At 44.3% G+C, this 27,363-nt stretch overlaps 1 protein-coding gene across 4 annotated transcripts in view; it reads right to left on the reverse strand.

The window, feature by feature from the left end:
• Window positions 1-27,363, reverse strand: part of TMEM245 (transmembrane protein 245) — a 956,632-nt gene that overhangs the window by 622,340 nt on the left and 306,929 nt on the right. The window lies entirely within an intron of this gene.

Raw genomic sequence — 27,363 nt, forward strand, 5'->3', positions numbered from 1 at the left:
GATATTTGGCAGGTTTGGTCTTCCTTCAGAACAAACGAAGAAAGACATGTTTTGGGGCAGATGCCTGTTAGGCAACCAGCAGTCAAGGGTCATAGCGATGATCTCTCTGGGGAGCAATTGTAGTAATGTTAGATCAGAAATCATAGGGACTTCAAAGGGGTGACTCTGGTATGTATCCTACAAGGAACTGTCTGAATGTGCTTATTATCTTATGGACATTTGCGCGAGAAATTGTGATATAGAGCATTTATATCATTATGATGGTTATGTATTGTATATTTATACTTGGTGTGGATTTTATATGTTATAAGAATAGTGTGAAAAGTTATTAACTTTACCACACTTAAAAAATAATAAAATACATACAAAAATGTAGTTCGTTGAATACAATAAAAGGTGAACCTAACAGCAGGCTTCTGTCCTGTGTCTGTTCCGTTCAGTTCTGAACTGAGGAGTGTGTATACCTATGAAGGTGGTCAGCAAGAGAAAAGAGAATAGAGACAGCACTCAGACATTCAGGTTTACAGGTAGGCAGTACAGTTTTTCTACTAAACCAAATAGTTGCAGGAAGACTATGCAGGGGCATAGGTTAGAATGAAAAGAAATCCCTTACTATACCACATACTCTTGGAGCAGCTTCTGTTCTGTACCAAGAACAAGAATGGCAAGCCATAGACTCTCCGACAATACAGAAGAAAACTGCAGGAATGGAGAGGGTAGCTAGAAGACTTGCCATACATAAGCTCTTTAGATTCAATAATGCAAAATATTGACTAACGAAAAGAACTGATTGGAGACTTAGGAACAGCCTGACAGAGTGATGATTAAGGTTCTTGTCTCAGTTTCAGAAACATTTATTTGTCAAGTAATTTTGCAATATAAAGAATTCCATATATTATGTCCGCCTATGCCAGCATGCGATTCTAAGCAGATCCACAAGCCTCAGAAATATGTTATCTACAGAAGATATGTATGATTAGTTCAAGGAAAGCATTGTAAGTGGTTATATCAAATACACCAGAGTGCTGGAATGCAATTGCTTCTTTATTTTTTAATAAACTTTTACTGAATAAACAATGTAAGTAACAGATATGGGAACAGCGGTTTTGATACATAAAGGATGCAGAGAACTGGAACATAACTATTCAAAAGCTAATCTCTCCAGATTCATGGCACGTATACAGCAGCTCCATCCTGCACTTTACACCACAGGCCTAAAGGCATACAAAAGAAGTATGGGAAGACGCACCTGGAGGGAAGGCACACAACATTAAACATTAAAACCAACCCAGTGGAAAGCCCCGAGAAAACTCTGCCAGCGGCTATAAAATACACACAACTAAGCACAGTATCATTGGGGAACGCAGGGTCATTTATACATTCCATTAAAACTGTCCCTTGCCTGCAGGGAGGGGGGAGCGGGGTTGAAGTGTTATTTCCAAAATGGTCACCTAGAGCTTGATCTCTTCTTAGAGCCCCTAAAAAACCTTGAATTGTATCCTTTATAAGGCACATGAGATCACCCTTAACGAGTGGCATTTACAGAGTGAGCGATTGGGAGGCTGAATGGCTGGAATTTAATGCTGGATGACTGGTTTGTAACAAGACATTGCCACCTAAACTCTGCCCGTTTTTCTGCCCACCTTAGATGCATGTCATTAGCAGATGTTCAGGAATCCAATAGTGATGCACTGCCAAAAGTTGATCACCAAGCTGACATGCTCGGGCATAGAGTTCCCCTCTGGCCTCCTGTGGCAATGCTCACTGTTAGGCATTGGAAGAGGGGCTAAACACAAAGAAGACTATCACTGCATGTTTGCCTCCTGTGACTTTACCTCGCCCTTGACCCGATTTTGAGAATGGTCTGGGACGGCACAAGGAAAGAGAAAGTTTCACCCTGGATGGAGGAGGATACCTCTTGCAAGGACTCACTGTGTGCTGAATGTAGGTTTAAGCTGTACCTAAATGGTAACCAATGGTGTTGCTGATAAAACATGTTACCATTATGGAACGGACTGTAGATACTCTGTGCTGTACTCCCACAGATATGTGAATCGGTCTGATGAGTGCTTGACACATCTGGACTGTGTGCAGGAGTCAATGGCTTCAGACACTACTGAATGCAACAGGGAGGCTGCAGATCTATATAGTGTTGCTACATCCAATGAGTGATAAGCACTGGCGAGGCACAACTCTTTTGTCCTCCCATAAGATCGAGCAACCAGAATCAACATGTTCAGAGTTGTGTGGTGAAGAAATAGTGCACGGTCTGTGCAGTTTCTGCAGCAACCAAGAAGTTAAATGCTATGTAATATATCACAACATTCAGCTAGCATTATGGAAACCTTGCTGTCCCTCATAGTTGACAGGCGTCAGCACAGCCCCTTGACCCCTTCTGTGCTTCTCTACCTACCAATCTCTGTTGCTAAAGAATAGGTCCCTTACCCCTGGTAACGTTCTTTCGACTGGATGTTCCACCGACTTATTCCTCATCTTTGATATTCAATATCCAGATTCAGCTACTTTGAAAAATAAATTTCAGCAGAGGGCGCTGTGCGTCGATGCAGTCGACTCAATGTCCCTCAAGGGGCTTTGTCTCGAGTATGAAGTCATGGAAGGTATATATACCAAGCGCAGTACCCATTGGCTTCAGTTCTGTTTTTTCTTTCAGTAGAACTAACCGCATAAACACGGGTTTGACCGTACTGATTTGAAAGAGCGAAAGCTGTAAAAGCATGGGAAATTCTACTGTGGGGTAGGCTGGGAGGGCGATGAGGAATACATGGGAGGAACATCCAGTCGAAAGAAAGTTACCAGGGTAAGTAACTTGTTTTTCAAATGGATTGTGTCCTCCCACGTATTCCTCATCTTCGACAAACTCCAAAAGCAGCGTTTGTTTTGGTGGAAGGAGTACGTATGTTATCAATGGTTTCTATGAACCGAATGGAGGACCGCTTTTCCAAAGCTTCCATCCTGACTCATGGAAGAATCAAGGCAGTAATGTTTCGTGAACGTGTGTATTGTAGACTATGTAGCTGCTTCACACACTTTTTTTATAGGAACACCTCTTTGCAGAGTTGAAGAGGTAGCCATGCCCCTGATGGAATGGGCTCTCAAGCCTTCTGGAGGATCATTACCCGCAAGCCTGTAGCATTCTGAAATTGCCTGAATAATCCATCTGGATAAGGTCTGCTTTGTCACAGCCTGACCCGTTTTGTGACCTGTGTAACCTATGCAAAGTTGATCATCTAGATGAAGTTTGGACAATCTAGAAATGTAGAAGATTAGAGCTCTATGTGGATCTAACCTGTGCAACCTCTCTTCCTCCTTGCCAGGATGAGCTGGAGGGTAGAAAGTGGGTAATACAATTTCCGTCCTACATGAAAATCTGAAATGATCTTAGGCAAAAAGTAAGGCTTAACCTTCAGGACGACCTTGTCCTTGTGGAAAATTGCAAAGGGTGGTGTAGATGATAGTGCCTGGAATTCACTCACTCTATGGGCAGAAGTTAGTGCTACCAACAATATGGTCTTGAACGCTAGTAACCTTAATGGACATGAACGTAGAGGTTCAAATGGTGCACACATAAGAAATGTCAACACCAGATTATGGTCCCAAACTGCAACCAAGCAATATTCCAACTTGAGTAATGATACCATAAAATCTTCTGAAACTGCTAGTGCGATTTGATTATGCTGAAAACCCTCCAACACAATTCTGATGTTAAAAACGATTTAATTATTTTAAAGGTGGCAACACTATACAACAGATGACCTTGATGCCCTATCAAACAGACTTGAGGCGTCACAACATAAGGTGGAGCATCTGTGTAGACAGTTCATTGCCACCGAGCAATGCATTAGTGATACCGTGACCAGGGTGGATTGACATGATACAGCAATATCTGTGCCAAAGAGACAAGTGGCAGCTATTCAGGCAAAAAAAACAAAGATTTAGAACCACAACCATCGCTTAAAAATATGCACAGCATTGGCTTGCCTTAAATTGCAATACACGGCTCTGTGCAGTTTCTGAAGATTTATTCAAAACCTTCACCCCATCAAATTTTTTAGTTATGGAGAAAATTACTGGACATCTTGGGGAACTCTTATTTTCCAAAAAGTTAGTGCTCATCACTCCTCATGGTCCAGACCAGCTTCTGGTCAGCCACCTAGGCCATAATTGCCAGAACTTTTATTACAAGAATCAGGACTTTGTCGTTTCTGTGCCAAGAGAAGGAATTCATGACTTGACTTCACGAGTCCATGACTAAAGCTATCGACACCATTGCCCCATTAAAAATGCACAAAGGGAAACCCATGGCACATTTGAACTCATGGTACACCTCTGAACCCAAACTACTCAGACAAAAAAAAAGTAAACTTGAAACACTTTGGAAAACGGTTCCTATCCCAGAAACCTCATTAATATCAACGCTTTATACAAAAATGAAATATTACGCACCAAAAAAGAAACCTTCAACTCTAGGATAATCCAGGCAGGCTCTAGCACTAGAGAACTATTCAACATTCTAAAGGAACTAGAAAACCCTAATCCTCCTATAGACACCTGTACGAAGGACAAACCCTGGTGCACTAGCATTCAGAATGCCCTCGCTAACAAAATCACTGGGCTCCAAACTAAAATAGAAAACAAACAACAACAACTTACCAATGGCACAATTCCAGCCCATCCACACCACCGCCTATCTATATCAACTCAGGCTTTACATTCAATAAGGTTACTATACCTGAAGTACAAAAAAATATAGCCTCCTTGAAACCATGTAACTGTAAAGGGGACAGTTGCCCTGCTCAGATTATAAAAGACTCAGCTAGGGAACTATGCCCCTTCATTACTAAACTTATAAATGTGTCATTTACCAGCAACTCAGTCCCAAGCAATCTGAAAGAGTCATGGGTTCTCCCACTGTTAAAAAAACAAAAACTTGATCCGCCTATACCTACTAATTATAGACCTATCACCACCGTCCCGTTCCTACTGAAAATCAAAGAGTTGCCTACCTACAAATTCAAGACTATCTAGAGACAAACCAACTATTAGGAATCCGTCAATCTGGTTTTAGACCTCAACATGGCACAGAAACGGCCCTTGTTGACCTCAAAAGACAGATCGATGAACTCAAAGATAAGGGCAGTGTTGCCATCCTTCTTTTAGACCTCTCAGCAGCCTTCGACTTGGTTGACCATAAAATCCTATGCAACCACCTCCCATCAGCAGCACATTTCTCCCACTCAGCTGTCATGTGGATTCAATCCTTCCTCGCCAACAGAACCATGCGGGTCTTCTCACCTATAGCGACGGCAGGCCCTATCCCTATCACATGTGGTGTCCCACAGGGCTCCTGTGTTTCGCCTACTTTGTATAATATATTTACAAAGCCACTATTCGACAAGTTGGACCATCTGGGTGTCACCTACACCACCTATGCAGATGACACCCAGATACTCCTAAACCCTGTCAGGTAACTACAGCACTGATGTCGGCCGGATCAACAAAGTCTTCTCCATCATTCGGGCATGGATGGCCACACATGGCCTCTGCCTGAATGATAAGACTGAACTGCTCCTTGTCGGCTCCCCCAAAAACCTCCTGAAACTTAGCCCTAACTACAACAGTATTATCATTGATGGTAATACTATACCTATTGCTAAAAGTGTAAAATCCTCGGTTTCTACCTAGATGCCAACACCAACCTCTCTAAACAAATCAAAATGTCCGCCTCAGCCACTGCCTACACAGGTAAGCTGATCAGGGCTGCAGACCGTTGCTGTCCTCTAATAGCTGTCTCATATTAGCCAGGGCACTTATACAGTCCAAACTGGACTACTGCAACGGATTATATCTAGGTGCCAACAAATCCATAAATAACAAACTGCAGGCTCTCCAAAACAATGCACTTCGAGCTGCACTAAATATTCCCAGAAGAGAGCATATTTCTACCACTAGAAAATCTTGTAAATGGCTCTCCATTCCACAAAAATTGACCTAAAAACCATATGTCCCACCTACAAAGCCTTGAATCACCTAGCCCCTCCATATCTCACCAGTAAATTCACCATGAAATCATCCACCAGAATCACCAGATCTACCAATACTCTATGCCTGGTGGTGCCTAGATACACCCTAATAAAAGCCAGCGGAACCAGCTTCCCGGTTCTAGCTTCCCAACTTTGGAATACACTTCCACTGGACATCAAATCTATCTCAACCTTACAACCATTCAGACACCATGTCATTACCTGGCTACTGAACAAAAACTAAACACTACCTATGTCACTCCGGACATCACTTGCACATCCACCAGTATTCACTCTCTCCTACCTATGTGCTTGATGGTTCTTTCTGGATTACTCCTGTGTACATAGTATATAACATGTATATTACTATAATATAATCTGTACAATAATTGTACTATTGTATATTGTATGTCTCTGCACATCCTGTCAAAATGTATTAATTGTATACTGTAACCATTTCCTTAAGCGCTCATTTACCCCGGGTCAGGCGCGCTATACAAATAAAATAAACAAAACAAAAACAAACAATTGGGTGTGACCTCCATTATCACTTTTCCCCATACACCCTCAGTCAGGAAGTGGGCACCGTCAAATACCACACGTTCAATCCAGTCTTCCACTCTGGAAAAACGACTTTTCTTCCAGAGATTTAAAATGTTTTTTGTCAAATGTGAGAGCCCTGTACAATTACTGTCTAGTGCAGATGCCTCCACCAAACCACAGGATGGCCTTTTTGCAAATTTCAAGTATACACCCCGAGAGGTCACTGTACTCTTTTGTTACCACTTTTATGGTCGCGATAGCGATTCCTGGACTGGAGATGTACATTAATACCTTGCCAGCAAACGATTACATCTCTTTTATGCACTCTTTGGAAATACATTCCCTGTATGTATCAGTTTCTTCTCATGACATCCGAGAGTGGTGCTACTGCGAACGAAAACAGAGTTAAAAAAGGGGTTCTCCCCTGTCATATGTGCCTCTTCACATGAAATATTCAATGTATTTCATGTACTCTGATGAGCCCATCAGCTTCTTTATATTTACCACTACTCTCAAGGGGAAATTGCATCTTGCCCAAAACTCCTTCAACACTTTCTCCACATGGAGCGCCAACACCAAGGATGGGGTAGATGCAGTTTTCAGGCAACTGCACCCCCCCCCCCTTAACATTGCCACACCCCACCCCATTTGTACTTGTATAAAACTGTATTGGTTTGAATGACTAGAGGATGGATGAGATTTTCTAAAGGTGCATTTTTGTTGATTCTTTTATAATTTATGAAGATCTCTGCCTATAGGAGCATCAGAACTCTGGATCTCTCCCAGGTTGTGTTACTACTGCCCTCAGCCAGCTCTGAGAGATGAAATTCCTAGACTCTCACAGTCTGCTAATCGCTGTGTAGAGCAGGGTGGATATCACACCAACACTTCCCCATGAATTCTAGAGTGAATCCCAGAACACATGGGGATTTACACCCTTCAGGACTAGTTTCAGGTCAATATATTTATTCTCATGATAGGGCTTCATTACACTGATGGTCTGAATTAGGCAAACCAATGCTTTGTAGTTAGGCTTCAATGCAGCTATTAAGAGGCTGACCGCATCACCATCCAATAAAGCTTGATAACACTTTCTAAATGTATTGGTCTTTAATTTCTGGGTTTTTAGATGGAGAATGTTGGCGATGGGCTTCCAACCTTTCAATGTAGCTAACAAGGAGTCTATAGGCTCTGTTTCCATATTTGTAATATTCTCTATGTATACCTGGTTTCTCAATATTATAGCTCTGCCTTCCAAGGCCTGTTCTCTAACGTCAAATTCATCTCCTGCTCTTCCTTAAGTGTTCTTAAATTTGCATAAAGCTTACTTAAGTTCTACATCTTCTCTTTTCTTTCTTTCAGCTGAAGTATACTCAATGTTCCAACTTCTCAGAAAAAGCATCGCATAGTAGCACAGCAGTGAACTACTATAATTGGGGACCATAAAGAGCTCCTTTTCTTTAGTGATCATGGTTCGAAACACGAGGTCCGTAAGCATTACATTTAGTCCACCAGTATATAATATTTTTTAAATCGCTTTATTCAACTTTACAGTAACAACCCATAAAGAACCCTCCCCACCATGCTCACAGGACATCATGCACTACATGATCACATAATATGTCCTTTGCATTGAGAAACAAAAGACTTCTTTCTAATGTCCCAGTCATGTTTTTAGAATAGTGCGTAGAATAAGAGATCGCAATACTTTACACCACGCCAGTCAACACATCACCCAGATGTCTGCAGGGGGGTGCAAGTCAAGGAGGTGGGACAGTTTATCCATGAGTGTGTCCCATTACAAAACAGCCTAATTCGCTGATCTGTCCACTAAAACCTTAATGTTTCGAATTCGGAAGATGCTCATTTGAATTTATCAGCAATCCTGCTGGTATTATCTGTGCTAAGGTCATGAGTTGCTTGGCAAGTAGTAGAACCTTGGTTGCTCAATCAGTTAACCAGCTGTAGACATTCAGCATTTAGAGGTCCACTCTCTCCTGACTAGAAGATGTCTTGTGATGGATTCTGGTTCCATTCCCTAAATTCTTTTCCTTTTTACAGCCGTTTTCCCCCAGCTTAGCAGAGTGATAGGGATGATATACCTGACCTCTTATGTTTGTGCTCACCAATTCTGGGGATCAGCAGGGCCAGTAAATAACAAAGGGAGTAGTATCAGCTCTTCCTCTATCTCGCTGTCTGAGAGCATCCACTCTGAAGCAGCTTAGCCCTTAAAACTGTGACCCCCCCACAACCTCCATCAGCACTTCTCCTCAGTCCTTCCTTTAAGAGCCTCTCACAATTCGAGGCTCTGCCCATCATTGAGCAGCTCTCACATTCCCCACCATTCTGTGACACCGAAGGGCTAGACCTTGGGGTCAAACTCCATTTTCATGCACATTTCATAACCCACAATGCTTGGAAAGCCAGAGGGATAAAGTAGGATCATTTTATAGCCTGGACCCATTAGCAGGACAACTGAAATGTTCATCTTGAACTTTGCCAACAGAACCTGTACATAGGGAATTTGGCAGAAGGAATTTTAGAACAACCAAGAGGTGGAGGTTATCAATGTTTCCAAGTGAAGTATGCAGCTTTTAGTGTCTTTGATTATTCCGGTGATGCTTACAGAGCTGATAATTTCTGTGACATTGGCACAGAACTCCATGGTCTAGGTTGCCCAAATGTCTTCAAGATGTTAAAGGCTTTGAAAGAGTGGAATTTCATCAACACGTTCTCTAGATAGGGACAGGTGAATCTCTGTAGTGGCCATGTGCTGCCCCCACCACATGGACCTCAGTTCGAAATTTAGTTTCAACTTTGTACCCAGGCTCAGTCTTCACCTGTCTGCAATAAGGCATGTTCTGAATGATCTACATAATAACCTTTCAAAAACATGTGCAAACTGATCTAAATACCAGTCACAGGACTATTACGGTCTTCTGCATCCTGCCCAATGAGGGTACCCACTATGGGTATCACAGAAGACGTTCCTCTTGTGAGGCCTTGTGCTTTGGAAGCTTTCCTTCCTTGTCTAAATTTATTTCGAAAGAGAACAAAAGTCTGACTTGAGGCAGAGTCCCTCCACGATTTGAAAGCAAGAAAACTGCAGTGTACGCACAGGAGCAAACATTTGCCTGACTGTGCAACCCCTTATCTAGAGAACATGGTTGTGTAATGTAGGGAGCCATACGAGTCAAAGGTGTTTTGGCTGGAAGGAAGTCATATACCGAGAACAGGGAGTGCTCGAGTTTCGGCCACAAGCAGCGCTAGCAATCAACATTTATTTGGCTGTTCCATCTCTTCTAATTCCTTAAACCCACATAGCGCTCCTAGTAATAATGTATATATTGATCATGGTGCAGTGGTACAATCCCCCACATTTCAGAGCTGCACAGGATAATATAACAGTTTCCATGAGTGGCAAACGTAGCACAGTCTAAGTGAGGAGCTTATTTGTCATAGATGTGTTTAATTAGAAACAATACCACCTCAAAATGCTGCAATAAGAAGTGTAAGGAACTCATTATGGCAACAGTAAAGATAGACACAAGTGATCACAGTTTATGGGTGTTTATTAAACTGTATACGAAGGTTGGAAAAACGCCTAATCTAACCTAAATCTATGATGGGAGCAAGCTTCGACCATCAAATAATAACAAGGCAGTCCTAGTGGCGTCTTGTCAAATAAAAGGGCCTATACTAAGAAAAACCTATTGCCAATCATTACACTAAATACAAACAAAGGTTTGTGTGGTTGGCCAGGCACAGGGAGGCAAACAGAATGCTGAAAGATTCATGTAAGAGGTTGCTTATACCGCAAGGGATAAAGCTGTAATGTGAATACAGTGATTTCGGTGAGAGTGCTCTCTGGGAGGGCAGGCATGGTGACCAGAGCAATTTACCAGGGTGGGGGGTGGGTGGGGTGGGCAGTGCGGGTGAGCCCAGGACGGCATCTGCTAACAGCAGAATCGTGGGACATAGGGCTTGCATTTGCAGAACAATGGCTAATATGCAAGCAAAGAAAAACATTTATAGACAAGGACACAGTGAAGAGAGGGAATGTCAAACTGTGGATACATTTTTCGCAACGGCACAAATGTTAGCGTGCACAAACGGAATAGTCAATGAGCTTGGAGGCGAGGTAGGCAAGAGACACATATCACACTTGGAGCTAGATCTTTCATTAGGAACAAGAAGGCATTCTGAAGCAGCAAAAGTACATTTGGCACTGACCGCACAGTGTAGTAAGACAAGTGCATACATCTGTAGCCTTAAAACTAAAATGTTAAAGGCTAGATATGGGCCTGAGCACCCTGAAAATTGAAAAAGCATACCTTTCCCCTTGAGATGACCAGTTACACGGAAAAACAAACATCTCGTAAAGTTGATCTCCAGTGGACCACCACAAACACTGCCATCAGTGAAGACTAAGAATTCAAAGAAGGAACGGAGGATCTATAAATATGTTCTGCACACAAAAACTAAGATACGTAGGACACTAGAGATGGCCAGATCTAGAACTCCTTAAACAGATTTTAAAACTATGCTAAATAGGGGCTACCACGTCCCAGCTCTTGAACTTCGCACCACAGATACAATTAACTATTACAGGCGGATTTTGTACACACCAGGATTCCATTTTTTAACCTTTACGAACACTGTGTTACTGTCCAATTATGTGAAGCAATTACCTTTTCAGTGCATGGAATGTCATAACTTTAGACGTACTAAAGCAAATAAAAAGAAACATACTTTCACACATTTGAATATTAGCCACATGGAAGCCAGGTAGCAAAAACCAATACACATTGGGGAGACATATTGTTAGAAATAATAGCCTATGCGTCCATAACATGCACAGTAAAGGGCTGCTTAGAAAGGTCTGCTTTTCTGAAAAAAAGTTATAGTCTAACGTAAAACTCATGTACTGATATGTTTTCTTGCGTATCACAAGGTAGATTGTTCCAGTCAATTGAAAAATCTAGGCAATTGGAAAAAGCATATTGTAAACTCACAGAACAAGGCCAAACTCATTCTCAGACAGGCATGCATGCAAGCATGCATGCGGAGGTAGCGACAAGAGATATAAAACAAAGAACAGTGGTACACTTCCAGACTCAAATGTACTTATGGCACTGAAGGGCTATGCCATTTAAAAGGCAGGTTTTACACAGTATTTATGGTATTAAAAGGACCACCCTAACACTAGGCAACAGTTTCCCTGAAGTGCACTCGTCTCTCCCAGTGGTAAAACATGGCTAACAAATCAAGGCTGAATTCGTAGAAAGGAAGCAAGGTAGTTTATGGGACAGTGTAACACTTAATATTCAAAAATTAAATGTCCATGCAAGATACCAGTTAGAAATAGATATATCTGCTGTGCATATAAGCAAATGTTAAAGAAGGTCAGATGTGTGTCATTTTGTGAAACAGAGCTCTTACAGTCTCTTTGGTGTCTGACGCTACACCAGGTAAAATCACTGGGGTAGTGCAAGGTCGTTCTGAGCCACCAGGTATTTAAGCTGACAGACTATGGATTTGAGCTAGCTTAGGACCAGTATTTAACCAGGACAAAACCGAGAATTCAATGTTAATGGCAGGGCCCAATTTTAAGTACACGCACAAAGACAATAGTTCTGCTTTTGCAGTTCTGGCAAATCAAATGGAAGTGGGCAAAACTTTGGTATAGTTTTGCACTGAAGATTCTGGTGGAGAAAAAGGAGATGTTCGTGCAGGTAGCTTGACTTTGGCCCATTGAAGATGGTGTGGTCCCAAAAAAGGTGATACAGAGCTTGAGAATGAAGCAGAGCATGAGAATGATAAAGCTGTCCAGAAGCTGATGGTGCAGGTTTGCCTACTTGAAGACGCAGATGATCCAGCGACCCATTTCAGGTACGTTTTTGGTTCCTCCGATCCACACAAGACTTTGTTCAACATTCTGGGAGTTCTTGGTCGTTCGGTAGCAATTGGGCAATGTGTCCAAGCTAAGCATGTTCCACAATAACAAGATGCCTACTGGGAGCATAGGATCCTGAAGTGTGTTCTCTCGGTTAGGGAAAGAAAATATTGACACTTTCCAGTTTTCTCTGGTCTTGAGAAGTCTTCAGAGTGCGATCTTTGGCAGATGCCATTGGCAGAGCTTCTTAGCCTTACTTGGTCTTCTCATGTGCTTTGGCATGCTTTTCAACAGTAAGGTGAAAACACCCTTCAGTCACAATTGTGTATCCATTGCAACGTTTGCCTGCTCACATCTCAATCACCTGTGGTTTGCCACATTCGAACATTCCAAAACATCTGGCCAGGAAAAAGAGGATGTACATTAAACCTTGAAACCGAGACCTACTGCAGGCTTTCTAAAAAGCCATTGGCCAAGACCACGCATGACCAAATCTGTATCCTTTCACACAAAGGAAACCAAAGATTGGCTGTGGAGCTCTATGATGCTGGAAATGCTTTGGAGGGACAGGTCCTCTTCGTACTTGTCCCTCTACTTCCCTGTGTATGTTTTCTGCCCAGGAGTCCAGTTTGGACCCCTGGCAGATCAGCCCTTAATCTTTAATGTTTGGTGAACAAGACCCATGGGACACCCTTGTTACCCCTAGTTTGTGTTTTTGGGCACCTGTGTGTTGCCCCACAGATCAGGGAATGGACTGGTGGCAGCTATATGCTGACTTTGCAGTGACTCTGGCTCGCCCCCATTTTGGGACACCCAGTACCTGCCATAAAAATGAATGGATTCTTGAACAAACACAAGATGGCCACTGAAAGCATCATGGTTTCCTGCCTTCCCCCTCCTTTTCTCAAACTCCCAAGAAGCCCCGACACTGCCTCCCTTCCCCTAATTCGATGTTGGGTGGAAGGACCATACATGGCTCTGGGGCCGTCACTCCTCAAGTGACAGGAACCCTTTCAAGGGTTTTCTTGTTTGGGGAACACCCTTGGGGTGGGACCTGGATGAATGGAAAGAGGGGTCAAATCACATTAGTTCTAGTTGGTGTCTGGTTTTATCCATGTGTCACAATGGCTGTGGTCCTACCTGAGCCAGCCCCGCCTGAGACTGAATGAACGCAGAGTGTGCTCTGAAAGGCTGGGAGCTGTCCCTAATACACATCCACTGTTTTTTAGTGTCTGGTTTTGGGTGAATGCCTGTGAGCCTGATTGGTGGCTGCATGAATGCACTTGTGTGCGATTGGCTGACTCAGCCTAGCTCAATCTGAGCAAATGGGGGGGAGAATTGGTGTAGATCAGATAACCCCTCACTTAGCTCGTGGGTCAGAAGCTTGGAAGTAATCCTGGAAGCCTGTATCCTGAATTTAGTTGGAGGAAGAAGAAGTCTGCTGCTGCAACTCTTCAACAAAATCCAAAGGCTGCTGTTCTGATTCAAGGACTGTTCAGAGAGGACCTGGAGAGGCAACTTCTTCCCATAGCTACAAGGGGACATCGTGCAACTGCTGTTCTTCACCAAAAGTGTCCTGCAAGCCAGTCCTGAGTGCCTGCTGTCCTGCAGAGGTATCTTTGTGGGTCCTAAATAAGAGTAACCAGACATCTTGAGCACAAGGCAGGCTGTCTGTGACCCGTGAAAAATCAGACAGAGGTGTATCGCACAGAAAAGGGGGTATCCTAGCATAGTGCTGCCTGACCCCCGGAGCTTGCCAAGTTCTAGCTAACTGAAGAAATCTTCAAGTGGCACTGCCACGACATCTGTCCACTTTTTCGAAGGCTGAGCAAGTCCTGTGTCACAGCCTGCAGAGCGGTGCCCACCCTTGGGTTTCCTGCCACCCTGCATCAAAGAACAAGTCCTTAAGGTCCAAACTGGATAGTGGCCAACAGAGAAGTCCAGTGCTCGAGTCCAAATCACCAGAAGCCATCCAGTCATCCATGCTGTGACTGCAGCACCGAAGAAGGAAACGGCAGCAAACCGTGAACCGATGAAACCCAACACCTACTTCTATCACAGCACCCGCCGCCACCGAAGATAATCGTCAGAAATCAAAGGATTCATCCTCACCTCCCAAGCCTTGTCGAGGTTCAAAGTTATTTTCATCTTTGTGGGACATCCACAGCTGGCGTAGGAAACAGGCCAAGGAGACCACTGTGACAGACCATCACTGCTGCCTTTCCCGACACTGCTTGGTTCCCTTCTCCTGCACAACAGCAACAACAACCCAGTGACAACTTCTTCAAGCAGAAATCCATCCTCAGAGGGTATCGTTGAGTAAAGCTAAGAAACTCATCAATTCGCCTTCCAAGGCACCAAAGGTTCTGTGACAAGGAAGAGAGTTTCTCATACTCCGGGTTCACTCAAGGGTCTCAGATTCATCCAAGGTCCATCTTCCCTGTTTCTTCCCAGGTACTTTAGGGTGGTGGGTCCTGCAAAGACCAGAACAAACAATTAATGAACACATATGGACTGGACATTAATATAAAAGTGAAGTATAACTTACCTTTTCTTACAGCTTATCAGGGGGGGGCAGAGGGGAGGGTTTGGCGGATCTCCGCACAGAAGTGCATTTTTGCCCTGAAAGGTATTTCTGCCAGTATTCCAACATAATTGCCTGCATTTCTACATTTGTGGTTTTTAAGTTAAACCATGTTTAGTCATTTAAGTTAATTTTATGACCATTACCAATTGGTGCATTTTGCTGAAAAACATGTGTACAGGCGCGTTATAAATGCCATATCATATCATAACCTAAGAATAACCGTTGCACCGCATAGTAATGTATGTTTTGTGTTAGCTATTGGAGTAGAGTATTACAACTAAAAAGTGAGTCTTAAATATGACATGCATTACTTACCGTAAAAGCATTTCTGATGGTTGTATCTACCTAGATTCGCATGCTGTGCATAGTCCAACATCCAGTGGTAACCACAGAGTATTGCATCTCGTCTTTTGAGAATCTAAAGAGGACATCGACATGGGCGTGCCTGTAACACTATCCCTACGTGATGTGTAGTGTACCCAAGATCCCTCACGTGTCAAGGTCCCTCTGATTTATTTTTCTGCCAAGAGGGAGCCTTACGACTATCGTGAGTGAGTACAGAAAAGAGAGAGAGAAAGTAGTAAGACGTCTATGTTCCTTCCATTCGAGCGGGGAGTAAGGGTGGGCGCATTTGAATCTAAGCAGATACAACCATCAGAAATGCTTTTACGGTAAGTAATGCATGTCTTCTGATGTTTGTCAATCTGCTTAGAATCCCATGCTGTGCATAGACTAGCGAGCAGTACCCGGAGTTGGAGGTTGGTTGTGAGAAGGAACAGTAGTGAAAAGATGTCTTAGTACTGCCTGTCCCACCTGAGAATCAGACCTAGAATGAGTGTCTAGGCAATAGTGTTCTGTAAAGGTGTGTACAGAACTCCAGGTTGCCGCTTTGCAAATGGACTCAAGAGGAACATTTGCAATGAATGCTATGGATGCCCCAGTGCCTCGAGTGGAATGTGCTCTAGGCTTGAAGGGCAGTTTTCTCTTAGCAAGATAGTAGCAGAGTGTAATGCAATTGACAATCCATCTAGAAATAGTGGATTTGGAGACTGCATCTCCTTTCTGAAAAACTGATTAGTCTTCCTTAGTGGTCGCGCTTTTTACATATAAAACAGAACAGCTCTGTGTACATCCAGTGTGTGCGGGGGTCTTTCCCCTAGGATTGAGGGATTTTGAAAGTACATTGGTAGCTCTATTGACTGGTTTACATGGAACTTGGAGATGAATTTTGGCGCAAATCTAGGGTGAGTGCGCAAAACCACCTTGTCTTTGTGAACTGTTACAAAAGGATCTAGAATAGAGGGTGCCTGCAGTTCACTTACTCTTCTAATGTAGGTGATTGCTATTAAAAAAACAGTCTTGAGGGTAAGGTTCTTAAGACTTGCTTTGTGCATGGGCTCGAAAGGAGCTCCCATAAGCCTAGTTAACACCACATTTAGGTCCCATCCGCGAGCTGGGTTAGAAATGGGAGGGTGAATTCTTTTTACCCCTTCCATGAAGGCCTTAATCACTGGTATCTTCCACCATGACACCTTCTCTTGTGATGTTGTATATGCTGTAGGTGCCGCTAGGTGCACCTTTATTGAGTTGAAGACTAGGCCTGAATCAAGTAAGTGAGTTAGGTATAGGACAATGCGAGTTGGAGAGCATTCGATTGGGTTGATGCTCTTTGAGTAACACCAGATGACAAACCGTTTCCATTTACTATAGTAGCAATATCTAGTGTTAGGTTTCTTAGCCTCCCTGAGGATGTCCATACATCTTTGAGGGAGCTGCAGGTGTCCGAATTCTATGACCTCAGGAGCCAGGCCGTTAAGTTTAGTGTTTGCAGACATGGGTGAAGCGTCTCCCCTTTGTCGGGAAAGGCAGTTTGACTGGAGGAGATAGGGACATCTCCATCAGATGAGTGAACCAGGGTTGGCGTCCCCATGGTGGCCACTAATATCATTGTTGCCGGTTCCTGGTGCATCTTGTGCACAATCTTGTTGAGAAGGGCAGTCGGGGGGGAAAAGCGTAGACAAATTTCCCTGACCATGTTATCCAGAGTCCAATCCCCTTGGATCGGTTCTGGGGGTACCTAGAGGCGTAATCTTAGCAGTGGGTGATTTCCAGGGTTGCGAACAAGTCGATCTCTGGAAAATCCCATTGTGCGAAAACGTTGGCAGTGATGTCTCTGTGTAATCGCCATTTGTACTCCTTGGGCAGCGGAAAGTCTCTGCTGAGTACGTCTGCCAGAAGATCGTGTTCCCCTGGAACATGTTGTGATAACAGGAACATGTGTTTGAGAGCCCACTTCCAAATGTTCTGAGACAGTTTGGACAGCCCTGGAGAATGAGTGCCTCCCTGTTTGTTCAGATAGTACAAGGTGTCTGTGTGAATTAGGATAGATTTTCCCTGTAGTTGTATCTCGAATGCTTTCAGTGCTTTGAACACTGCCAGCAGTTTTATGTGTTTGGACGATATGTCTGGCGACCAAACTCTGCTTGCTGTCTGCTTCCACTGCGGGGGTGGTGAAGGATTCCCTTTCATGAGGTTTTTCCTTGACCAGCACCGCAGCGAGAGAACTAGGGCAGCCGAGACCACTACTAAATCGTCCCACTGTCCGTTGGCCTAACACCACTGGTAGCTTAGCCACTCTTGCATTGGGCGCAGGCGCACGTGGGGAACTAAATAGATACATGCCACCATCATTCCTAGCAGACGCATAGCCTTGCACACTGTCACCTCTCGACTGGCAACATAGTGAGTGATCTGAAATAACATGTTTTGAACCATCTCGTTGGAGGGGAAGACGAGACCACCCTTTGTTCGAATTAGAGCCCCTAGGAATTGTTTGACTGTACTGGAGTCTAAGCTCGATTTCTTCTTGTTGATAGAGAATCCCAGGCTGAATAAAAGGTCTATTGTCTTCTGGGTATTTGACAGACACATCTCGTAAAAGTCCTCTGTTGAGAGCCAGTCGTCGAGGTAAGGATATACTGGGATGGAATGCCTGTGCAGGTGTGCTGCCGCTACTGCTAGCACCTTTGTAAACACCCTTGGTGCAGATGCTATGCCAAAGGGTAGTACCTTGAACTGATAGTGTTTGTTCTGTATCATAAACATGAGGTACTTTCTGTGCGCTGGCAACATCGAAATATGAAAGTATGCATCTTTCATATCCATAGTTGCCATGAAATCCCCCTGTGAGAGCAGCGGAATTACTTTCTGCAGGGTGACCATGGAAAATGTTTGTGGTTTTACAAACTTGTTCTCTGGGCGCAGATCTAGAACAGGACACATGCTTAGATCCTTTTTGGGTACAAGGAAGTACACTGAATAAATACCCACCTTTACATGTGATAGAGTTACGACCTCTATGGCTCCTTTCTGTTCCAGTATCTTGACTTCTTGAAGAAGTATGCGCAGATGTTCTGGTGTTGGTCTTTGTTGACGTGGTGGTCTATATTTTGGGGAATGGTTGAAATCTACACAGTACGCTTGGGCTATGGTTTTTAGTACCCATTGGTCCATGGTTATTCCCTCCTATGCTTTTAGGAATGATGTCAACCGGCCCCCGACCGGAGAGGCATGGGAGGGGACCCAAATCTTCGAGACACTTGGAGCCTTAAGCAGGAGAACCTCTGGGGGTTGGGTTCCTGCCTCTTCCCTTAGCACGCTGCTGTCCCCTCTCGGGGTACAGGGTATTGTAAGTATTGGTCCCTTGTGGAGTGTTCCAGTTGTTTCCTGAAGGATATTGTTGATGGGTGGAGTGTTGGCCACGAAAAAACCTTCTGTTTCCAAATCTTCGCCTTGTGAAAGGTCTCCGAGTAATTTGGTCCAAACTTTTTAGGGTTTCATGTTCTTTTTTCGCCGTCTAAGGCCTCATCGACCGCCTTTCCAAACAAGTTGGATTCCTCCACAGGTTTGTTTATAAGAGACGCTTGCGTTTCTGGTTTAAAACCTGAATTGCGAAGCCAAGCAGGTCTTTTGAGGAGAATGCCCTGAGGGAGTGTTCGGCTGACTGTCTCGGCAGAGTCCAAAGTGTTCTTTAAAATGCTCGGGTTAACTTGCCTACCTTCAGAGACTGTGGTAAGTAGGCGGGTCCGTAGAGGTTCTGGAGCCTCTTGTAGGCCTTCTTGTATTGCAGCATATTGCGCATCTGCATAACTAGCCAATAGAGTAGCGTTATTGGCGATACGCGTAGATTATGCTGCCGAGGTGGTAATTCTTTTACCCAGTGCATAAAGCCTTTTCCCCTCCTTGTCAGGGGGGGCCTCGCCTGTTGATAAAGGAACCCCTGCTCTTTTTCTTGTGGTAGTAACCACCAAAGAATCTGGAGTGGAATGACCTCTAATATATAGAGGGTCTGATGGGGAAGGGCGGAAGAGCTTTTCAATTCTTGAATTTACACCTCTTGTAAGAGTCGGTGTAGACAAAGACGAAACCAGGTGTTTTTTTAATCGAATTGAGGAGGGGAATGGCTTGACTGGTTGGTGGCTTCTCCTTGAGTATATCCTCAACGAAGTCGGCTTCAGGTGTTGCCTCTGCATTGGCAATCTTAAAATGATCAGCCGCTTTACGTAACATTACATTAAATGTTAGTTGATCATCAATAGGAGAGGGATTTCTTATAGGGGTGTTCTGAGCAGAGTCCAAAACCATAATATCTGGATCTGCGTCTTGTGGCTCTGGAGGACTGTCATGGTTGAGGGTCACCCACATCTGGGTCCTCCCCCGAGCCTTCAATAGGTTTATCTTCCATGGGCTCATATCCAATGGGTTCATTTTCCTCCTCATTATAGAAAGGATTCTCCAGTACCTTGACTGGTATATTGTCTTCTTCAGTAAGGTCATAATTAAATATGTCCTCTAAAGAGGGGTCAAAAAGCCTTGGGAATGTAGATATAGGGTTAGCATGGCTTTCCTCCCTAGGCATTCTTTCTGCATGTGAAACAAACTTGTCCAGCCTTTCTATGCAGTCCTCAAACTTTTCCCTCGTCCATACCGATGACCTAGAACGGTCTATGGGTGGAAAGGTGTCTCTTTGGTAGTCTTCCATCGAAAAAATGTCCCTAGCACTCCCTTCCGTCGAAAAACGTAGAGATCTGTGCCTTAAAGTCAAAGAAATTCCTTCCTCTCCTTCAGAGAAGTTCTCTGTCGGGACCGATGAAGGTGGGGTAGCCTTGTGTCTCTCTCTCAACTTCTGAACGCTATCCTTAGATCTCGACAGATTTTTGGGTCTTACAGAGCCTTTCGGAGAGTCTCTAGCCTGCCGTGTATGGGCATCGACGGCCACAATTCTTGCCAGGCTGGTTGACCTCGACGTCCTCACTAGTCGGGAGGCGCGTAGGTACGTCTGATTGTACGGGAGTTTGTTTCGGCCACCTTTTCCGGCAGTGCTGTAATTTTTGGCGGTGTTAAGTTTGTCATCGCCGTACGCTTTCTTGTGATGCGCGTCGGCAGAACTGTGTGTTTTTGGGGTAGCGCCCTTTGTAGTCTTTGACTGCCCAGTCGCTAGGCGTGCATGCGGCTGCAGGGAGGGCTGCTGATCTCAGCGATTGGCGGGGATCACCGGAGTTCCTGATGCACCCGTTGGCGCTGAAGTCTTTTTTTTCGTAGTCGAAGTAAGGCTAGGGGTTGTGTGCTTAGTGTCATGCACATGTCTGTCTTTGTCGCCGGGGTGTGACTTCCCCATAGCAGAGCTTATGCTGTGCTTATCGGGGCCGGGGACAGACGATGCGGAACGTGAGCGTTCTGTCGAAAGGTCAACAACCTCCGGTTCGGAGGCTTGATAGTCACTCTCACCGCCGTCACATTCGTCGGTAGCGGCAGAAGTCCCGGCTTTGGACATACCGTAGGCCCCTCACCCATTACTCTACGCTCCTTCAAGGTCTTGGGGTGGAGGAGCTTACAGGCCGCACACCCTTCCTCTTTATGATCGAGCGGCAAGCACCGGTTAACCGTCTGTGCTTGTCCTTCCATGGGAATTTGCTTTTACAAATAGGGCAAAATCTAAATGGAGTCCTCTCCATAGCTGAGGTTACACAGAGTGACTAAGACCAACTGGGAAAGAGGGAAGAAAGGGAAAGGCATTTTCAGTTTAAAGAAATGTCCACCCGACCCCACTCTCCCTACTGTATAGGCCGGCGAAGGCCCGGCCACGTGGTCGGCAACGCCGACAGGATCACCTTCCACCAAATCTCGCAGGTCTTTGGCGGAAACTGGAACCAGCCATCGAGACAAGGGACGGGAGGGGTGATTTCAATATCTTTATAGAATAATCCGACCAAAGGTCGTAGGACAATAGCAATGTTCTTAACAAACTCTGCATAAGGGCGACCAGTTATCTGGGCGGAACAAAACAATCTGAGGGACCTCGACGCGCGAGGGATCTTGGGTACACTACACATCACGTAGGGATAGTGTTACAGGCATGCCCATGTCGACGTCCCCTTTCGATTCTCGAAAGACAAGATGCAATACTCTGTGATTACCACTGGATGCCAGACTATGCACAGCATGTGATTCTAAGCAGATTGCCAAACATCAGAAATGTATATATTTTCTGAACCCATCTTGTTTAATAAAATACCTGTGTTCCGTGATGAATATCGATGAGCTCATCACCGTCTTTCCCAGTGGTGACCACCTCCCATGCGGCAAGGGGCGGCAGTCGCTACCTGATCCTGATCCTGCGGGCGGCTGTATAAGTGAGGATCACATGGGGGGGGGGGGGGAAAGACAGCCTCCAGGGAGATACCCTGAGTCCATCTGGTGGGACGCGGTATCCCCCTTTCCGGATAAATCCACCATTTGTACCAATGGTCCATTGTGATATCTTCCCCCTTTCACACATATAGAATAATGGAAAGCATTGGTCACATCCCAAAGGCCAACTCTCAACTAACCGGCCTTGTAAAATTATGAAAGACACTTTCCCAGCTTCTCATACTCTTCTTCCAAACATAGCTTGACTTTAAAAGCCATGGCAAACATTTAGACAACAATCTCAAAAAGGGACTACTATTCCCACAATCCCCAGGACACTGGGACGAAGAGAGGAGTAATGATGATCACTTCCCACTGTCAGCAGTCTAATCCTTCCCCAAATCCTTCTGGCCAGAACCAATATAAAAAGGTAGAAAGACTCAGGAAGTGTGTGAGAGGACCTTCCTGGAGGACCTGGCTCCAGAATTCGTGTGACAGAAAGAAAGAATTTCTAACTGCTGTTTAGACCAGAAGAGAGGGGAACTCTTGCTCCCAAACTGCCAAAGGGGAGCTTAGAGAAGCCAACAGGACAAGCCTGGCCCCTCCAGAAAGAAGGGGGACCCCATGGGCCTTAGCAGGGTGCTACAGCCAAAAGTTGACACTGGCTTCCTTACTGAAAGGGAAGCCAAGGAAAGAGATTCATGTGCAAGCTGTAACAGAGCGTGTGGTGTATTGAGCAGAGCAGGAGCAGACGTTGCCACCCATGCTCACGAACACAAGGTACAATGACCGGGCTGGCGAAACGGAGAAGGCCGCTGGGACAGGAGGAGAGACATGGCGTGTTAACCAGAAGGGCCATTGAGACACTGGGAGCTGCGCAGAAGCTCCTGGAGGTCGGGCCTCACAAGCAAGCAGCGTTCTCCAGTCAGGGCTGAAGAAAGCTGGCATCTGACTGCAAAGCCGCACAGGACGCTGGCGGACTGGCCGCACACTCTAGCCGGTAAAGCAGGTGAAGGAGCCACACCGCAACAGCGCAAGCAGCACTGGAGACACTGGAAGGAACCGGTGAGTCTGCCCAAAGCAGCTGGGAACCCAGGGGCATTCCGAATAGCATGCTAACTAGTGTATGAATGGTGCAAGAGTGCTGATGGAGAAACAACACAAAGTTTGTTTGAATGCAGTCAAGGCAAAGTACACATTCAATACGCAATAAATAGAATGTTTGAATACAGACAAGGCAAAATACAAAATTAAACTCCAATTAAGTATAAGTACACGAGATGCCAATGCGGGGAGAAGTTAAGTAAATGTGACCATAGACAGATCTGCCAAGCACCTCAAGGCATATGCTGCTGTGATATAAGCAAAGAACTGTGATAACCAAAGAATTGTGAAACGTGTAAAGAAAGACCTGGCTCACGAGTACACCAGGCAGCAGAAATGATATCAAGATTCCTGGCTGGGGAGCATAGAAGGAAATCTAAAAACCATACAGAGAAGTCCTGGCAGGCAAGTACACCGAGCAGCTGGAATTGTACAAAGAATGCTGGTTTGGGAATGTACCAGGTAATCTGTAATCTGAAAAGTTACAAGAAAGTCTACAGAAAGACTATTACAGAACATTTTGCTTGAACAAGAACTTTGCCAGTCCACTGAAGAAACAAAGGAACTGTTGGCTAAAGAGACATTTTTGCCATCCGTTTAATAAGCCAGAGGAAGGGGAACATCCTCTGGATCCCAGGGCCTTTACATTGGAGAACATTTTGTTGGAGTTGATTCTTTTGGTTTCGAACCATTTTTACGAACATTAAGTTAAAGACATTTCCTTCCACCCTTTGTTGTTTTGTTTATAGTGTGAGGGACAGGATAGGACGTTTTGGACACAAAGACTGCTTTTCAGTTACAGACGTCCTGACACAGACAGACCCTTGGCTTTAGTTTATAGTTCGGGAAGTTCCTCTTTAGAATAGGGCTAGAAGGGTATTTTCCCAAATCATTTTTGTTCAATAAATATCTTTTAAAGAGAATATGACAACCTTGTGTCCGCCTCATTTCTGACCTCTCACAGTTGTCGCATAACATAGTATGTAGACATTCCTTTGTGGGGGCTTGGGGATTCACTGTACCTAAGAACCAGCCTGCATCACCTCCCTGTGAGTCTCAGCATTGGTTGCTCGTCCACTGCTACCAAATGAGAGCCTTGGCATGGGTGCGTCTGTGCCTCTACTCCAACCATACTGGGTAGTCGCCCAAATAAACCACCTCCACAAACTCGTACAGGATTATCCACTGCAAAAGAACTGTCTAGGGGCTAGGGGAACAGGTCAATGTTCCCAAACTAAATCACGCTGCCACCAACCAGTGGAGTAAACACAGCCAACTAGGTAAGGTTACTAACCTAGGTTGACACTAGCTTCTGTGGCAAGTCAGAATTGGGAGATGGTCAAGATAGATGGCATTTTGTGTTAAATGTTTCTTTATTTTGAGTACTCAAAACCGAAGCTGTCCAGGTTTCTTGGCCCTAATCAATCAACCTTCCCCTCAGACTGCAGGTAGGTTTTTGGTTAGTTTCTTTCTCCCTGTATTGCCAGAGGCTCAGTCTCTGGTTTTCCTCAACCTTGGGCAACCCCCCTGAACCACCTTATGAACATACATCCACATCAGGTACTCTCCTTTGGCTCCCCACCAAGGGCTCTTGTGGTACTTTCACCAGTCAGCCAACTCCTGCTCTTTACCTCTCCCTGCAGTCTTGTATCTCATACCCCACCTTGGGGTCTGGATTCCCTCACACCCCGCCTTGGGGTCTGGATTCCCTCACAGCCCACCTTTGGGATTTCCTGAAGCCCCACATTTGGGTCTGGATTCCCTCACCCCACCTGGGGTTTGGTTTCTCTCACTCTGCCTTGGGTTATTTTTGGGCATTTCTGTGTACCTTCCGTCAATATGTGGTGCTCCTCCAGATAGGCAGTGTCAGTAGGTCGACACAGCTCCTATTTTCAGTCCGAGTCTGACTTCCCACGGTCTTTCTGCAGTGCTTCAGGGTTGGTTCCTTGTCGTGCCTCTTGTTTGCTGCTCAGCGCCTGCCGTTACTTGAGACTCTCTGGGGCCTGGCTTCACAGGCCTGTGTCTCGGCAAGGCTGCCATGCATCCCACGGGCTTGACCGCATCTCAATCTACCATACCAAGGTGCGTGCGTCAAACTTGCCACACCTCCCTGGATGAGGTCTCATCCTCCGAAGCTCTGCAGGCTACTCTCTTCCCTGGTAATAAGACAGATTAGGTATTTTGCCACCACACAACCAGGCAGGTGGGTCTATTTTCTGCTCTCTCATGTATACGGTGCCCTAAAACCAGCGGTTACTGCAGGAATTGGAAAGTTATTATCCAATTTAACTCCAATGTAACTGACATTATTCGGTTCCTGAAACAAAGGAGGATAGCATATATCCCTGTTTAGGGATTGCCTGCACGCCAAGAGGGGTCACCCAGAGTAGAATCCTGCCTGCCCTGTCTTCTATGGGGTGTCAAGCTTAGCGGGCTTCCTTTGGGGAATCCCTCTGAGAGGCTTAAAGTATCTCAAGTGGCAAATAACACATAGTTGCATCCATAATGAGGCCTCAGATTCGGACTCACTACAGGAAAAAGGCAACAAACTAGTTCAGAAAAGTAAAAGGTTCTGGGGATCATGCAAAGGCTATAGTTGAAGACTTAATTCCCAACACCTTGTACCGCTTTTAGAATTGATGGGAAAGAAGGGGGAATCTCCAGTAATTGGAGAGAAACATACAACTACCTCAAGTCAAAAAACTCTGTGGTGACAAGAAAGACACTATCACACAACCCGTTGGGCAAAGGTAATTTCAGACAAATGAGAAAAATAATAAAGCTCTTTTAACGCATGCTTATGGCTGCATTGGAGGCCATTTATTATTGGTTCATAACATAGTTCTCTTACGAACCCTTTTGCTAGTGGGTTAATGATCATTGTTACAGAACATGACACACTGTAGGTAGGCTGGATAGACTCTAGGCATCTGTGAAGTACTGCATATTGAATATTAGGGCAAGACCTGTGTTATGAACACTAAAGATACAACACGTAAAGATCCTATGTTCTCTTGTGAATACATAAGACTAACAACCATGCTAACCAACTCATTATCTACCAGCTGAGGAGATTCCCATGATAGAATAAATAACTTCTTAAACTATTTGGTTTTTAGCATGTATATAGGTGTACCCAGTCTGAACAACCTTGCAAACTGAACCCAAAGTCTTTTCTCCCCTTTCCTGAAAACAGATATATGAAACATTGATTTCTTGCACAGATGGTTAATGGCTGTTCTGATACAGATGCTCAATGCCAGCAGTAACAAAGATGAACACAGAGGGAGGGGAGTGGGGGTAAAGGGGCGGACAGTGACACAAATGATCAAAGAGTAGAATAGCATATGTCTTTAGAGCAACAACGACTAACTTCATTGGCGAATAGCCGCTATGGCCTGGGGGATACTTGAACCTCTAAAACTGGGTGTGCCAACAACCTCGGTCAGAGGGCTGCATCCACACATTACAGACCGAAATGGCCACTGGTACCCCTACGTTCACTGCTGAGGAAGCTGAACTGCAGCTATTAACACTGGACAAGAGGTAAATAAACTAACATTAGTCATATTCATTTGCAGATTAAATTGATATTCAGTTTTTAAAAAAGTATTAGGGGATGGCCAGCACTGGACATATATTACAAATTCTCAAGCAGATAAAAATAGCTGAACAAAATAAATTGGCTGATCAAGTATGCTTTAGATACAATGATCCAAGGCTGGTGAGAAAGTGATGGTGTGAGTTTCATATAATCATAGAATATATTATGCCCTAGAGATTATTGCTTCTAAACTCTCCTCACCATGCCGCTATCGATCTCAAATTGTACCAAAGAAATATGTGCCTACAAATTATTATACATGTGACCAACAACAGTGTTGGGTGATTACGGTCCTACACATGCGATTATCATTCTATATAATAAACAGGCCAGATGTATGTTTGTCTGAAGCCGTCCTGCCGCTATCGCCACTAGAGGTAGCTGTGTTGCCTTACGCATACAACAATAAGACTTCAAGTTCATATTCCAGGTGAACAGAATGTGTATTTCAACAATGAGAACATAGAATTAGCTGCAGAAAAGCCCGAAACATGGGATACCACTTTACGGCATACTTCAAGTTGCATGCAACGCTGTAATGTCCGAGGGTTTTGTGCGCTTTATAAATGTAAAATAAAATGTACATTTTTTTAAAAAAAACAAACAGAAATTCATTTAATTAAGCACTATTTCTGTAACAAAATAAAATACTTTGTTTTTCAATGTACTTATGTATTATGTAATTATTCATTGTAATAATTCTTGGTATTTATTATATCAATGGTCTTCATATATATATTTTAAAATGTATTTGACTTTATTTTATGATCTCATATCTACTTCGAATCATGCTTCACATGAATTGTATTACTATGACATCCCTCAACATTATATATTTGAGTTCAAAATCCGTAAGTAGAATTCAAGACAATAAGGAGCAGATACAACAATTGTCTGT

This window comes from Ambystoma mexicanum, chromosome 5q (assembly GCF_040938575.1).
Source record: "Ambystoma mexicanum isolate Mex_15411 chromosome 5q, UKY_AmexF1_1, whole genome shotgun sequence".
Classification (NCBI taxonomy): domain Eukaryota; kingdom Metazoa; phylum Chordata; class Amphibia; order Caudata; family Ambystomatidae; genus Ambystoma; species Ambystoma mexicanum.